A 17,314-nucleotide genomic window follows, 5' to 3' on the forward strand; every position below is an offset into this window, starting at 1 on the left:
TATTTCTTGTTTGGGCTTTTTTTTTTTTTCCTTGCATGCATGCATTGAAGACTGAAATTGTATTTGTGGTAATTTGTTAATGAACACACTAAGGAAAAAAGAAAATTACGGATAACAAAGAAGACATTGGGAAAGATGAAAAAAGAAAATCCACATCTTTTTCTAATTTTATTTGATTCTTCCAGTGTTCTGATTCAAAATATAGGATCATAAATTGAGTGTTTGCCTAGTATGTTGATCAGAAAAATTTTGAAATTTTAAACAGCTTACTTGATAATTCATCACCGGGGAATATTGACTGTACTTAATCCCATTACTCCTGGACATTAAACACTAAATTAATGTTGATCATTTATTGCAGCATCTGTGTAATTGTATAAAAAGGAAAGAGTCATCATTGCACATGATAGTTTTGCATTATGATTCTATTAAAATTGCAGACTATTGAAACAGAGCAGGTGTTTTCCCAGTAGATGTTTGTGATAAGAAAAACAGAACTTTTTCATTCAAGTAAGCTATTGCAATAATTAGATAATAGTAGTTTAGAAAATTGTAAAGCTTCCATTTAGTCATACTATGTCCTTGACTATAACTTTGTAGTCACTTTTTAATGGGCTATGTTGAATGGATGGCTAGTGCAGTCTGTGGTTCTCATATGTGGTACTGTCTGACCTCTTAAGGATATCTGAATATTTTTCTACTACAAATTAACCTGCCTTTGTCTTTGTGTGTATGTGTGTATATGTGTGTGTGTGATCATCATAATCAAACTCTTCTGAGTCTCACATATTCAGCCTCACTTTAAATTCTACAGAAAATCTAAACATTTTTAAATGTAAAAGTTCAGAAAAAAAATTGCAGGAAGTGATATTAGGATCACTTTACTTACATTGAAGGAGTTTTACTACTTTTACGACAAAATTGCCACTTGGAACCATAATTATATTGGAATTTATAAGCATCTTGATGTTCTTTTAAGAAATCCAGCTCCAGATTTCAGGTAATTGATGGAAAGTGAACACAAACTACAATTATTATTTTTCTACTACTCCTAGTCCAAGATCAACATTTTGGCCATCATATCTCTGTGTCCATCTCCACATATGTGTTTGAAAATGTAATAAAATGGTAGGTGACTTTTGTGTTGAATAATAATGATGATGATATTAATAATAAAGCAGTGTCTCCAAAGCAGATATTCAAGATAGCTCATGTTGATGTGACTGAAACTGATTTGACTTTTAAAGCAAGTTTCTACCTGGCCTAAATATCTACAGTATCAGATGGTTGGCAAGCATTTCCCCTACCTGTTTGGCTCAGCTTAAAAATCGAACATCAAAACCTCAGCTGGAACAGCAGGTGGAAAAGTAGTCTGGCATCTCTGGGTTTAGATAACTCCAAATGCCAATGTGATTCCAAGGCATTTGGAACACATTCCAAGGCATGTGTTCAGAAACATATCACACCTATCAAACTTTAAAATCATAGTATATCTTGAACTTAGTGAACCCATACAATGACAAAACAAAATGAGAGGCAAGTGACTCACCCGAGACTGAGGTTCAACCAAGAGATTTTATTGGGGGGCTACTCAAAAGGGAAAAAAATGGAGAGTCAGAGAGAAAGAGAGTAGAGAATATGAGAAAGAGAGAAGAGAAAGAAGAGGAAGAGGACAGAGAGCTTTGGCTTAAGAATGGTGTAAGCAACATGGCAGGTGCTGACTGGCAGGGTGACTCAGAAACGGCCAGCGGACACTGTGTCCTATGGGGATTGGTCGAGAGAACTTTTGAATTTGGCGCTCTTTGGAGAGGATGGGGAGGGGTAAGGGAGTCCCTGCTCTTCTCACAAGACGGAAACTTAACTTCAGTGGGGAGTCTCCCACACACCCAACAGGAAATTTTAGCTTTAATTCCAAGGCAAACTGGCATAGCTAGATTTAAATCATTCAGGTGCTTCTGTTCAATTCTACAGATGCTTAATATTCCTATATTTTGTGCAAAATAATATGGTAGATGTTGAGTCAGCAGGCTTCTCTCACCCCTCCCTTTTCATGGCGGCTGTGGGCAGGGACTTTCCACCTGGCTGAAGAGACCCCAAATGGCCAATCAGAAGCTGACATGGAAATGGACCTCAACCACAGAACTGGCAGAAGCATTTGCCCAGTCAACTCGATCAGCCCTGACCAACCCGTGACAGACACCATGCCCCTAAACTCAGCTCAGCCAACCTGCTGTTGGTAGCTGCAATTTAGATGGCCTAGGCCCTCCCACCTCCAGCTTCCCTTATTAGCACTGGTTTTTCCTTTCCCACCTGTGACTTCCCCAGCCCTCACTCTTTTGCAAACCGGTGAAACTCTCCCGGGAGCAGCCCCCTCAAAAAAAAAAAAAAAAAACCTTCTTTGAGGGCCTCATTCTTATTCTGTGGTTCCTGATCTTGAGCCCCCTTTCTGCTTTACATTTGGTGCCGAAACCCAGGTGGAGTTCATGCCTTTCCTTTAGGGGTTGAGGCTGCTCCTCTCAGCCACTGAAATGACCAGGAATCTTTAGACCACTTACCCTCATCCATCTGGCAGACATGGGCTAAGTCCCTTTCTCTTTGATCTTTAAACTTCGTCCTGATTGCTGAGGACTCTGTCTGTAAATCACGGCTGCATCAGAGACTCCCCTCCTGACCAATAGGGACCCCAAATGGACTATAGAGACGTCTCAGTCCCTGGCCAGGCCACTCTGTTCTCTGGTGAGCAGAGTAGGTAATTGGGACGCCTTTTTCCTCCCTGTTCACCCCAGGTGTTGAAACATCATGGCAAATACAGATTCTGCTCTGGACCCCAAAACTCCCTTTGGGTGTTAATACATAAATTTTTCCAAATTGGGACTCTCTCAGGACTTATGCCTGTAAATGGCTTTTTTACTATTCCACTGTGGCCTGGCCACAGTGCACTTTAGATAATGGCTCTAAATGGCCTCCTGAGGGGACTTTTGATTTTAAAATCCTCACTGATTTGGACAATTTCTGCCAATAGATGGAAAAGTGGTTAGAGGTTCCTTCTGTTGAGGCCTTTTGGGACTTGTGCTCCTGCTCCTCTTCCTGCTCTACCTGCTCCACTTTCCAAGTCCCCTCACTAAAGAAACTCCTCCATTCCAAGTCCCCTCTGCTTCTGACCCTGACCCCTCTCCACTTAGTGAACTTCCTGAGACACTCTCCTTATCACCCTCTAGACTCTCCTGTCCTGACCCTCCTCCTTATCCTGACTGTCTCCCCCTGAGTTAGAACACCCTCCCTCCCCTGTCTCTTCCCCAGTAAGTGCCTATACCAGGTCTTGCCAGATGACCCAATATCCTGAACATCTCAGTCCTCTCCATGAAGTGGCAGGATCTGAGGGCATCATTCTGGTTCATGTCCTTTTTTCTCTACAAGACTCTACCAAATGAAAAAAACGCTTAGGCTCTTTTCTCTGCTGATCCCATTATCACTCATTACCTATATCAAAGAATTTAAATACCTTTCCCAAGCCAATGACCTTACTTGGCATAACGTTCATGTCATCCTCACCTCCACCCTTACCCCAGATGAACGCACTTGAGTCTGGGTAGCTGCACAGGACCATGCAGACCAGGTTCATTTGACCAACAACACCATGCCTACAGGCGCGGACGCAGTCCCCAACACCAATCCTGATTGGAACTATCAAAATGGAGAACAGGGCTGACACTGCTGTGCTCAGATGACACAATGTCTGCTGGCAGGCATGGAGGCAGTTTCTAATAAGGTTGTTAATTTTAATCAACTAACAGAAGTCACTCAGGGGCCTGATGAGAACCCTGCAATGTTTCTTAACTGCTTAAAGGAGGCCCTCGCTCTCTATACTAGATTAGACCCTGAATCTCCCTCTGGGGCGACCATTCTGGCCACTCATTTTATTACCTAGTCAGCCCCAATATTAGAAAAAAGCTAAAGCAGGCTGAGGATGGTCCCCAAATACCCATATGAGATCCGATGAAAATGGCCCTTAAAGTTTATAATGTCTGTGAGGAAACAGCTGAACTTAGCTGGCTAGCCCACTTACAGAAAAAGGTGGCACTCCAAACAAAAGCCATGGTTGCAGCTCTGTGGCCAGCCCTGGCCCTAGCCAGGGCTCCCAGGGGTCCTCAGAAGTCTGCCCTACCTGGGGCCTGCTTCAAATGTAGGCAAGAAGGCCACTGGGCCACCAGTGTCCTAACCCGTGGCCCCCTCTAGGTTGTGCCCCAGTTGCAAGCAGCTGGGACATTGGAAGAGTGACTGTCCGCTGGCCTGTCCCTCCCCGGTGCCTCAATGTGGGAGTATGGCCAGACAGACAGTCCCTTCTCTTGAGCTTCTGGGACTGGTTGATGACTGAAGTAGCCCAGAATCAAGGACCCTCATAACCCTCATCAAGTCCAGGGTAACACTCCAGGTAGTGGGTAAGTCCATTAACTTCCTTGTGGACAAGGGGCTACCTATTCTGTCTTGTCTGCCCACTCCGGGCCTTTATATCCCTCCCAGATCTTGGTCATGGGGATAGATGGAACACATTCCTTCCCAAAGAAAACAGCTAGTCTGATCTGCTCCCTAAAGGGACATCCTTTTACCCACTCTTTTTTGTTTATCCCTTCCTGTCCAGTTCCCCTCCTAGGACAAGATGTTCTCCAGCTCTTGGAGGCTACCCTCCAGCTCTTACCTTATGCTCCTATGACCCAACTCGTCCTCCCCTTAATTCAATCCACTATAGAAACACCCTCCCTCCCACCACTCATTCCTCTCATCAGGCCTTATAGACCCCCAAGTCTGGGACACCTCCAAAACGGTAATAGCAAAACACCATCAACTGGAGCAGATTCAGCTAAAGCCCACCTCTAAGTTCCCCTCTAGACCTCAATTTCCCATTTCTCTCCCTCACTACAGAGGACTCAAGCCCATCATTGAGCGACTACTAGATTAAGACTTCCTTATTCCCATAGAATCTCCCTGCAACATTCGGATCCTACCTGTCTGTGAACTGTCAGGAGCATACCATTTAGTACAAGATCTCTGTTTAGTCAACAACTCAGTTATTCTCCTTCATCCAGTGGTCCCTAACCCTCATACCCTCCTCTCTCACATACTGCACTCAACCTCTCATTTCATAGTTTGAGATCTAGACACCTTCTTCACAGTCCTGCTTCATCCAGATTCTTACTTCCTCTTTTCTTTCACCTGGGAGACAAGATTGCCCTTCCACAACTCCAAGCCCAGGATCTCCTCTCCAACATCCACAATTCACTTCACATTGGTCCCTGACATCTCTTTCAATTCCTCCAACCTCTCTTTTACCTACCCGGCATGAGTGACTTCATTCAACAGGTCCACTCCACATGCTCAATATGTTCCTCTGGGGGCCTTCGAGCCAAGGTCCCTACTCATCAGATGCGAGAACCCCAACCACCATGGGTTCCTGCCTGCAAAAGCAGTTGCCCTGTCAACTCAGTCAACCCCGACCAACCCACAACAGACAGATGCCCCTAAACTCGCCTCAGCCAACCTGCTGTTGGTAGCTGCAATTTAGATGGCCTAGGCCCTCCCACCTATAGCTTCCCTTAACAGCATTGTTCTTGCCTTTCTCACCTGCAGCTTCCCTGGCCCTCACCCTTTCCTGGACCAGTGAACTTCTCCTGGGAGCATCCCCATAAAACCTTCTTTTGGTGCCTTGTTCCTGTTCTGTGGTTCCTGATCTTCTGCCTCCTTTCTGCTTTATGGTAGCTATTAGAGGGCCTGGGGACGACAGAAGCAGTGAACAAAACAAAACACAAATCCTGACCTCAGGGTTCCTCTGCGCAGTGGTTTTCTAGATTGAGATGGCAATTAAATACTTTATTTAATTTGTTTAATTTTATAATCATTGGGGTGTATTGTTTCTTAAAAGCTAAACTACCATGGATATTCAGGAAGGCAATGAGTCACTGTAACTGATAGCTTGGCTCATGAAAAGCTTTGTGAATGAGTAGAATTTTAAAGAATGGTAAAGGGTGGGTGTATAACTAGGTGGTAGAGTTATTTTTTGTTTAGTACATATGAGGTCCTGGTTCTGGGTTGGATGCCCAGCCAGGGAAAAAGAAAAAAAGGTAGAAATCCAAAAAAGTCAACATAAAACAGAATAAGAAGAGGTATAAAGCAGGATCATGCAAAACATGTTAAGGCATCATTACAGAGTCCAGTTTGGCTGCAGTGCTGCACCTCTAAAAAATGAGAAGTGAAGAAGTAATGAAAAGACAAGGAGATTAGATCTCTGAATGCCTTAAATTCAGACTGAGAAATTTGAACTACAGACAGTGAGGAGTTATTGGCTCTATCTGCTTTAGTTTAGCAAGAAGGTGAAATTATTATCAGGGTTCTATTTTAGAAAAAAATAACTTCACAATCTTGACCATGGTAGGATAAATGGGAGCAAAAGAAAAATAGGAGGTTATTACTCCATCCATGTAGGAACAAGGCCTGAATTGAAGGAATAACAGTATAAATAGGAGGAAGGGAACTAATATATATAAAATTATTTCCAGTATTGAAATCTTGAAAGAAAATAATTCTACCACAAATACAATATATGAATAAGGATATTTCTTAGACCATTCTTAAAGTAGCAAAATAATAGACATTGTGTAAATTTCTAATTATTTTGGAGATATGTGTGTGTATGTGTGTGTATCTCCATGCTAATTTTACCTTAGAAAATAATTTTATAAAGGTCTATTTGTCAACACCAGATGATATTTAATATTATTAATTTTTTAAAGTAGGCTAAAAATCTTTATAACTCTTATAAATACATAATGAAATATGTATATGCTATATAGATATATGTACATAATCATGTAAGTATGTGTGTATATATAGAACAGATTTATGTGTGTTACACCCAAGTCCAGAGCTATGAGATAGCAGAATTCCTAGACCCTGAAGGCAGTGATCACGTGGGTGGTGCAGAGTGGGAGAAGTCACAGTGCAAAGCCAGATCAAAACCTTCTTGGCTCAAGGCAGAGTGAAGATGCCATAATAGCTCAGGGTTGGACCCCCACCGTCTTCTCTTAAAGGACCACTTAACTAAAAGATTAAAGACAAAAAAGAACAACATCAATGCTAGATCTAATGTTTTACAAAATGCATTTTTATTAATAGTATTTTATTAGTGTTTCATTTTTTTCTTTATTCTAGATTTACATACAACTGTAGGAAATAATGCAGAGGATACTCTTTACTCTTCATGCAATGTTCCCCAATGGAAAACATATTTCATAACTATAATACAATGTCATAACCAGGAAATTAACATTGGTAAAATCCATTGACTTTATTCCAATTCCATCAGTTTTATGTACAATAATGTGTGTGCATATATATATATATATATATATATATATATGTGTATGTGTGTGTGTGTGTGTGTGTGTATAGATATATGCACACACTCATTCAACTCTATAATTTGTCACATCTGTGTATTTATGTCTACCACCATCACAGTGAAGATACAGAATAACTCCATCACAAGGAGCCCTCAAAGTACTCATTCATTAGCCACAACCCCTTTCCTCCTCCCCTAATCCTGACTCTGTCAAGCACTATCTAGTCTCCATTTCTAAAATACTGGCATTGTAAGAATGCTACACAAAGGAAATCATGCAGCATTTTGCTTTTAGAGATTGGTCCTTTTCAATCAGTATAATTTCCCTGAGCTCCTTCAACAGTGTCACAGGGATCAATAGTTTGTTTTTCGCTGAGTAGTATTCAGTGTATCAGGTAAAGTGATTCCTCCCATGTGATTAAGCTTTGCCAAAATGGTTTATAGCTACTATAGTTCATTTTTCTTTCCATATAAATATTAGAATGACTGTCTATGTCTAAAAATAAGAATCCTGCTAGGATTTTGATGGAACTCATATTAAACCTTAAGGGACCAGTTTTGAGAGAAGTGACATCTTTGCATGTTGAGTATACAAATCCATGAATAGAGTATGTCTTTCCTACATATGTTTTTAAGTTCTTTCATAAGTATTTTGTAATATTCAGCATAAGAATCTTGTAAATATTTTATTAGATTTATACCTAAGTTTTTCATTTCCACTGGAGCAGTTGTAAATGCTCTACACGTGTTCATTATTAGTATATCTAAATTGATGGTTTTGTTTAAAAATTTTTTTTAGTTAAACATGGACACAATACCTTTGTTTTTACTTATTTATTTATGTGGTGCTGAGAATAGAACCCAGTGCCTCACATGTGCAAAGCAAGCGCTTTACCACTGAGCCACAACCCCAGCCCAAAATGATTGGGTTTTATGTGTTGATTTTGTATCCCGTAAGTTGGCCCAACTCACTCACTAATTCAAGTTCTTTGTTGTTGTTTTTTTGTTTGTTTGTGGTGCAGAATGGGAGGAGCCACAGTGCAATGCTATATCAACACCTTCTTGGCTCAAGGCAGACCAAAGATGCCATAATAGTTCATGGCTATTGTTTGTTGTTTATTTGTTTCTGCAGATTTCTTTTGATTATTTTCATAAACAATAATATTATCTACAAATAGAGGTGTTTTCTTCCATTCTTTTCCAGTCTGAAGGCTTTTTTCCCCCTTTCATTTGACTTATTATTTTTAAAGTGTGAAATCATGAATAGAAAAGATGCCAAAATTGATAATAAAATCTGCACAATTTGATTTTCCCAAAAAGATAATAATTAATTTAAATAAGTAAACTATCAAAAGGAAATAACAATGAAAACATTTTCTAAACTCTTTTATAATCAACTAAGGTCAGTTCTAAAATTAACATTAGTAAAAATGGTAACGCATTCAATTATCAGGTATAGCTCAATCACATTGAAATTATTGTTAAAAAAATAAAAATTTTCTTTTATCAATAAAAATTTCTTAGAGACAGCCAGACACAACGGCACACACCTGTAATCACAGAGGCTTAGAAGGTTGAGGTAGGAGAACTGCAAGTTCAAAGCCAGCTTCAGTAATTTAGCAAGGCCCTAAGCAACTTAATGAGATCCTTTCTCTAAATAAAACACAAAAAAGGTCTGGAGATATGGCTCAGTGGTTAAGCGCTCCTGGGTTCAATTCCAGGTACAATAAAATAAAATAAAATAAACAAATCAAAATAAATAAATAAATACACACACACATATAATACTTTAATATATTATGGTTTATAATCTTACTAAAGAGGCTTTTGTTTTCATCATTTTAAATAGAAATGAGTAATCTTATTACCACAAATTAATTATAATCAAGAGTTTATATCTATTGTGAAATTATAGCTTTATAGCTTTTTGCATTTTTGATTTATAAATGACTCAGAGAAATAAAGTAAAATTATAAAAAGTATAATTCTACTTTGTAATAATATCTTCAAAAATAAAATTTCATGTATACCTAAGCTTTGCCTTTATGCTGGCAAATTCTTATGTCACCAAATATTTGAAATAGGGATTTCAGACAATAGATTTATCATTAATTGGTCTAGGAGAACATGTACAAAAGTGTAGTACATAAACTGTTGAACAAGGGAGATGTTCCAGGAGAAAGGTTCTCATTGATTAGTTTAGTTTGTAAACTAAAATAATAAAATATATAAATGAATTAATTAGTTAATTAAAATAATAAAATATGTAAACCCTTTTTTGAGATTGTTGGATTATTTCTTACCTTATCTACGATGTCCTGCAGTATTGCTTAATTCACTCCCTTTCTAATTTGTATGATTTTTAAACACCACTTAGAATAATAAGCACCAAATGAATTCCTTAGAATTCATGCTGGGACCCACTAACATAAGAAATGCTGCTTTACTTGGTCAGCCAAATGCTTAATTTTACCAGTCTTGGGGGAATTACTGAAATGTGTCTAGATCCCTTCTTCTCCTCATGGTCCCTGCATCTCTGGATATAATCCACCACCTTGCAGTATGTCATAGTCTCTGTGTCTGACTGGATGACTAGTAAACTAATCTGAAAACTAGTTAGCTTCACAGCTAACTGGCAAGTCAACATCTATTTGTATGCACAAAATAGTGTTCCATGAATGTTTATTTTCTTCCACGCTTACCTGTTCTATCTCCAGCAATTAGAAACAACAAAATTATAATTGCAAGAACCTCAAGAGTTGTGGTAAACATAAAAAAAAAAAAAACTATTTGGAATCCATCAAACTTCAACTGATCGTGTAACATAGCATATAGTACATTCTATAAGAATGAAGAATATTGATTCAAACCAATAATATTAAAATCTAGTCACTTTATTAATTTCAAAGTAAGTATGTCAATTTCAAAATACTTCTTAAATTTTATTTTGCCAAATATGTCAAAGAATAGCATGAATAGAGCATCTTACAAATTTCCATGCTATTATGGGATTTTACGATGTCCTGCAGTATTGCTTAGTTCATTCCCTTTCAAAATTAATGTCATAATTTTGTATTATTGAGAACTTTTTGTTGTGCTTTTTAAGATTCCTTTATGCATTATTTAATAGTAAACTCTACAATGAAATAATTGCCTTTGGAATAGTTTAGGAATTGTTCCTTATCATTCAAATCATTATTTGCTATCTCTCCAGCTTTCCAAAGTTCAAATTCTTTTTAACGGAACATTTGCTGTGGGATTTTTCTCTGTTTATATTAATCAAATTTTAATAAATGCATTTTTGTCCCAAATACTATTGTGCCAATTTGTCCATGAAACTGTTGTACTCATTATATTAGTAATAACAATTGAGTATCTTTAAATAAAAACATGTCGAAAGTATTGATTCAGTTTAAAACAACTCCAAGTTTATATCATATCTCTTTTTGGAATGCCTCTATTATTTATGTCACCATTTCTAGATTTTTTTTTTTTTTTTTTTTGGTACCAGGGATTGAACCTAGGGGCATTGAAACACTGAGTCACATGCCCAGCCTATTTTTTATTTTTTATTTCGAGACAGGTTTTCCCTAAGTTGCTTAGGGCCTTGCTAAGTGGCCAAGGCTGACTTTGATGTCCCATCTGAAGGGAAAGCGAGGAATAAGAGACGGGTAAGTGAGAAATGGAAAACAGAAACCAGGCAGAGATACATACCAGAGTTTGTTACTGCTGACAAATAAAGGCCATCTCTACAGGAGAGAAAGGCAAAACAGGCTTGGGTTCTGGGATTTTTATGGGGGAAGCTCAGGAATCAGAGTGGGCATGTCCTAAAGTGGGCGGTTCAGGGTTGGGTTGGTATGAGGGAGTGGTGAGACTTTTCCACCCACCTTGGGGCAGGAAAGTGAAACTTTTTTCTTAAAATGGCAGCTGTCACTTAAGATGGCTCTCCAGATCTAAGCAAGGACCTTATACCATCCTCCTGCCTCATCCCCTTCCCAGTCACTGGGATTACAGGCACATACCACAGTACCTGACTCATTCCTAGATTTCTTAACTGGGTTTTATTTTTCTGGCTTTTTATAATAAACTAAATCAACTTTTGACTTTTTAAAATATAACATATTAAAAGAAAAATGGATTTTTCTTTTATACATATGTTTGAAACATGGATTTTTTTTTCCCTTAGGGTTTATAATTTTTTTTTCTGAGTACATTTTTCTCAACAAAATACTAATCAGTTCAAGTACTGATGAGATAGCTTAATAATAAAACATAAAATATTAGTAACATTTTAATGAGGCAAAAATTCACTTAATTCTTAATTTTATTTTCTTCAGATACAAAAAGAAAATTTTGGTACATTTAATATTTTATTTTAAGATTATAAAAGATACTATCTTTTGGCCAAGAAACCATCTGTGCATCTATGTTTGCATCTCAGAAAATACCTAGGCTTCTTCATACATACAGAACCAGAACAGATCATTCCATTAAATATTCTGAAGTAAACCTGATAAGATTTTCAAGAATACAGGTGTTGAGCCCACCTAATTAGAAAGAGATTTAACAAGACTGTTCAGAGAATTAAGAATTATAATATAAAAGATTATTAGAGCTTATAAGGAAACCTGTAGATAATTCTTTCCTTCCCTGGTTATTGGACATACTTTATAATAAATGAAATTAACCCTGACCAAACCTGATCCATGGCAATATTACCTACACATATTAGCCTACTATTCAGTGAACCCACTTGGAACTCATGATATGAGTGGAACTCTTGGAATATTCAAATTGAAAATCTGTGAGCAATGTATACGACAGTTAAGAATATAGGTTTCAAAAATTCTGGGTCTCATAGTTTCTTGACAAATATGAAGAGGCATTTTTATCACCATATGATAATATATCAGATTTAATATTTAAGTTAATTTGACTGTTTTATTTGCAAAGAACAAAAACACATGCAGTTACCTTGACTAATTTAGAAGAGTGTTTGCCTCCCTGGACATCATCAATCAGATACCTGAAGAGAGAGAAAGAGAGAAAGAGAGAGAGAGAGAGAGAGAGAGAGAGAGAGAGAGAGAGAGAGAGAAGAGAAGAGAAGAGAAGAGAAGAGAAGAGAAGAGAAGAAGGAGGAGGAGGAGGAGGAGGAGGAGGAGGAGGAGGAGGAGGAGGGAGGGGAGGGGGGGGAGGGGAGGGGAGGGGAGGAGAGACTGGCCAAATATTACTCCCTGTGAATTAGTAACTTTAAATTATAGAGTCTGAGTTTTTGGGAGCAGAGTCATATTAGTGGAAGCATATTAAGGAAATTGTTATGGTTTAGATGGGAGATGTCCCTCAAAAGTTTATGTATGAGAAAATGCAAAAAGGTTTAGAGGTGAGATGATTGGTTTATAGGAGCCTTAACCTAATCAGTGTGTTAATCCCCAGATAGAGATTAACTGGGTAGAGTGTGGCTGGAGGAGGTGGTCCCTGGGAATGTGCCTTTGGGGTTTATATTTTGCCTTTGTTGAGCAGAGTTCTTTCTGTTGTCTGGTGCCATGTTTCCTGGTGCCGTGTCCCCTACTGCTTTTCTCTGCCTCACACTTCTGCTATGATGTTCTACCTTTCCTTGAGGCCCAAGGAATGGAACCAGCTATCTGTGGGTTAAGACTTCTGAAACCATGTGCCCCCAAATAAACTTTTTCTCCTCTAATTGTTCTTGTCAGGTCTTTTGGTCACAGCAATGAAAAAGTTGACTAAAACAGAAACTGGTACCATGAGTAGGGTCATTGCTGTGACTAACCTGACCATGTGGTTTAGCATGCTGATAGGATAGTGGACTGTTAAAAACATGGCTCATCAAGTTTCAGAGAAGAGGGATGCCATTGGAAGTTGGACTAGAGGTCATTCATGTTACTTTCTGTCCAAGAAGTTGTCTTTTACCCATGTCCTGAGATGTTCTATGAGGCTGAATTTACATGTGATGGACTTCTTAATCTGGTGGAAGAAATTTTTGATCAACATAGTGAGTCAGTAAGGTGGAGTGGCAGAAAGATATTCACTATAGATAATAAATAATTTGGTTTGATTGGGAAGGTGGGGGCTGGTTGGAAAGAAAAGGAAATAAAATGCTGAAAGTCCTTCCCTTTCCTGCTGCAACCTGTTGTCAAGGTGACCTGCCTCTAGGGAATTGTTCATCTCAGCAAGGGGCTGTTAATTAATGCTTCCTGGCTGGTTCCTTTCTACCACAACCAAACCCTTGGGCAGCTTTGCTCTCACCCTTGGATCACCCCATCTCATCTTTTGGCCCACCCACCTTTTGGTCATGTACACAGGATGGGGAGAGAAGAGAAGCAAGATAAGGGGGAAGGAAAGCATGAGAACATGAAAATCTAAAATGTACACAGGGGGCAGGACCCCACCACTTCTCTGGATAGCAGCTCTGGATGCCTTCTCTGCAGAGAAGTCTATCTCTGTTCTATCTTTAAAATAAAACTTGCTTTCTACTCTTGCCTCCAGGTTTCTTGGGTGTTCACTCTTTGCATCGGGAGAAATGGAACTCTGCCCCGATTGATTTCCATCACTAGCAGTATCAAGAATATTCAGATTGTGGTATGGATATTGCTGGCAGATTTTATCCAAGTTGATTTAGATAATTAGGAACAGAAAGAAAAGCAGAAAGATTTGAAGAACTGGTAGTTTGGCCAGAAAACTGTGAGTAAAACTAGGGCCAAGGAACATGTGATTGTTAAAGACATTATAGCCACTAGAGAAATGCTGAAGTCCTTGCCCAGAGACAACAGGAAAGATGGCTTCAAGACATCTCAGGAATTGGCAAGACAACACCCTCTCAGGCTCAAGGATGTACAAGTGAAAATTCATCTGCACAGAGGTCAGTGGGGCACTCTGTTTGCCCAAGAGGGCCTCAGAAGTTATTTGACATGCTCAGCCACCCAGGCACTCAGAGGTTTCTGCAGCCACGAACCCTGGAAGTTTTGCTACTGCTCAAGATGGTGGCAGACCTTAGTGTCAACCATGTGGTGCTGGTTTTTCAGGAATTCAGAATGCCAGAGTTATGTGGTCATGGAGGCTTCCACCAAAATTTCAAGAGAAAATCTGGGAGGCCAGGCAAATTGCAGCAGAGTCGGAGTCACTGTGGGTAGCTGCTGAGAGGGCAGTGTGTGGAGATGTAAAGAGGAAGCCAAAGCTGCAGTGGAGACCCCAAGATTAAAAAATGCTAGTACCATGGAATGTCTCCTGCAGGAATTGAGCAGAAACAAGCCAACAGAGAAGCCATGTGAGCTACAACCTGCAAAGCCATTGAAGGTCATGAAGCTACCCAAGCCCTTTGAAGAGGAATCAGGATGCCATGTGTTCCAGATGCACATGGAGCTACAGGACTTGTTTGCCCAGTGGGATTTCAGTTTTGCTTTAGTCCTATCCCTTCTTTTTATGCCCCTATTTCTTCCTTGCAAAATGGAAATGTTTATTTTGTGCCTTTATATATTGGATATATGCAACTTGCTTTTGATTTTTACAGGGATTGAATGTTACAGTTTATATACAAGATATCCCACAAAAGCTCATTTGTAAGACAATGCAAGAAAGTTTAGAGATTAAATGATTGGGTTATAAGATGTTTAACTTAATCAATGCATTAATTCTCTGATAGGCATTAACTTGATGGTAACTATAGGCAGATATGGTGTGACTGGAGGAGGTGGGTCCCTGGGGGTGTGCCTTTCGGGGTATATTTCCTAGTTCCAGGTCCTCAGTTGCTTTCCTCTACCATACACTTCAGCTATGTTTGTTCTGCTTTGCCTCAGACCCTGGGGAATGAATGGAGTCATCCATCTATGAACAGAGGCCTCTGAAATTATAAGTCCTCAAATAAACTTTTCCTCCTGTAATTGTTCTTGTCAGATCTTTTGTTGCAGCAGCGAAGTGACTGAATAAAAAATGTTTTTGTTTTTTCATGTCTGGGAGCCCAATTCAGTGCCTGGAATCTATGTTAGACTCATCTACACCACAGATACAAATCATTTGTAACCAAAATAATCCTATTACACACACAGGCATGCAAGTTCATAAAACACTGAAAAACATAAACTGGGAGAAGCTAGAAACTTCACTTCATCTAGAATACGAGAATGCTAACCCTATAGTTTCCACTGCATGAAAAAAAAAAGTTTTCTTTGATGAAGCTCATATAAATTTTGTATTCCTTCTTTGGGGAAATTCATTATAGTGTTTCTCAACCCTACTTTCTGTGTTTTTTTTTCAGTCTAATAACTTCCTCCTAGTCTCCTTTCTCATTGCTTTTTTTTTTTCATTTTCACAAATTTAGTTTGATTGCTAAGAAGGAAAAATTGCCTATGTTGCCATAGATCGATGGCCAACCAGTGGACTGAGTGTCCTGAAGTTACCTAAGTCCCTTTGTTCATTTAGCTTTGACATCAGATTGGTACAGTTAGCCCATTTACCATCCTCAGGCCTGCCTCATAGAATGACAAGAATTAACAACTTCAGAGACCTCAGAATTATAGAGTTGAACTTAAAATTATTCTAAAGCTAAAAATAATTTGGTTTTAAAATGGAATGTCAGCACAGCTCCCCCTTGATACCAGGATTATAGTAATTTTTGGAATTGTCAGATACTAAGGTTTTAATTTAATTATGAAATGTTACACATCATCATGGAAACTAAAGTTGGATAATTTCACATATAAATTATCCTTACATCTTTTATTTATAGTGCCTACATTTTCTGAATTTCTCAGCCCACTGTCATCAAAACACTAAAGTCACCAGATGACTTCTGCTCATTTGGTACAATACCCACATTACAGGCAAAAACTGGGAGGAGAGTACAAAAGACTTTATCTTTGTGAAACTCTTTTTATTTGTGAAACAAAACCTCTTAGAGTTTGTACATACATGTTATTGTCCAAAATTATTTTATGTGCCACCCATAACTATAATGGAATCAGAGAGGCAGAACTGCATAAGAGATAAGAGCTGTAAATGCTGTGGTATACCCAGTTACGGTGTCAGCCTCAACAATATTAAGTTCTTTAAGAAATGGGAGATTCTGTTTGAAGGTTAAAGTCAATCAAGATGGGGTGGGAAATAAAGGAAGTTGATCTAAGTATAGTCAATATTTTTTATGCACAATTTTCTAGTTTCATAAAACATATATTGGTTTCTTTACAGTTGCATTTTAGATCTTATAAGCTGAAGACACATGTATGCAAAAATCTTATAAATCACAATAAATATTTTTGTCATGTATACAAAAAGATAAACCTTCTCATATAAATATCTAAATTTATTATTGAGTATCTGCATTGTCTTGCTTGAGTAAAATGGGTAACAAAGGGTATTAGAAAAATGAAACAATAAACTATACTCCAAATGTGAATAAGTCAATTTAAAAGTGAATTGTTTTAAATCACTCAGTTTACCATTGCAGAAAGAGAAATGTCCACATGTACACTTCTTACAATGAATAAACTATTAGCCAAAACATGGGCCTACTCATTTTAAACTGTTTGGATATCATCAGCCATAGCATGTCCCCTATCTTAAACCCTATTATAAGAAACCTATTAGCAAACTACATAATGTACTATTAGTTTTACATTAAAAATAAGATCTACTGAAAGTGCCCAGGCAACTCCAAATCTCTGCAGAATTACCTTTACTCCTAATTTCATTTGAACTCAAGCAACCACCAAGACATCTAGCTTATGTCACATTTTCTTACCGAGCCGGTAGGCTTGCTTTCGGTCTCCTCCAACCTGGACTTTTGGGGAAGATCTTTGAATTTCTCTCTCCTTTTTACAAAGACTCCTTCCCCAGCTCCTACCTAGTACTATATATGACCTGTTCCATCATGTTGCTTTGGAAAATCTCTTCAATTAACAGCATCCACTC

The sequence above is a fragment of the Marmota monax genome, unplaced genomic scaffold (assembly GCF_021218885.2).
Source record: "Marmota monax isolate L192 unplaced genomic scaffold, Marmota_monax_Labrador192_F-V1.1 WCK01_AAM20220418_F8-fsc00007, whole genome shotgun sequence".
Lineage (NCBI taxonomy): Eukaryota > Metazoa > Chordata > Mammalia > Rodentia > Sciuridae > Marmota > Marmota monax.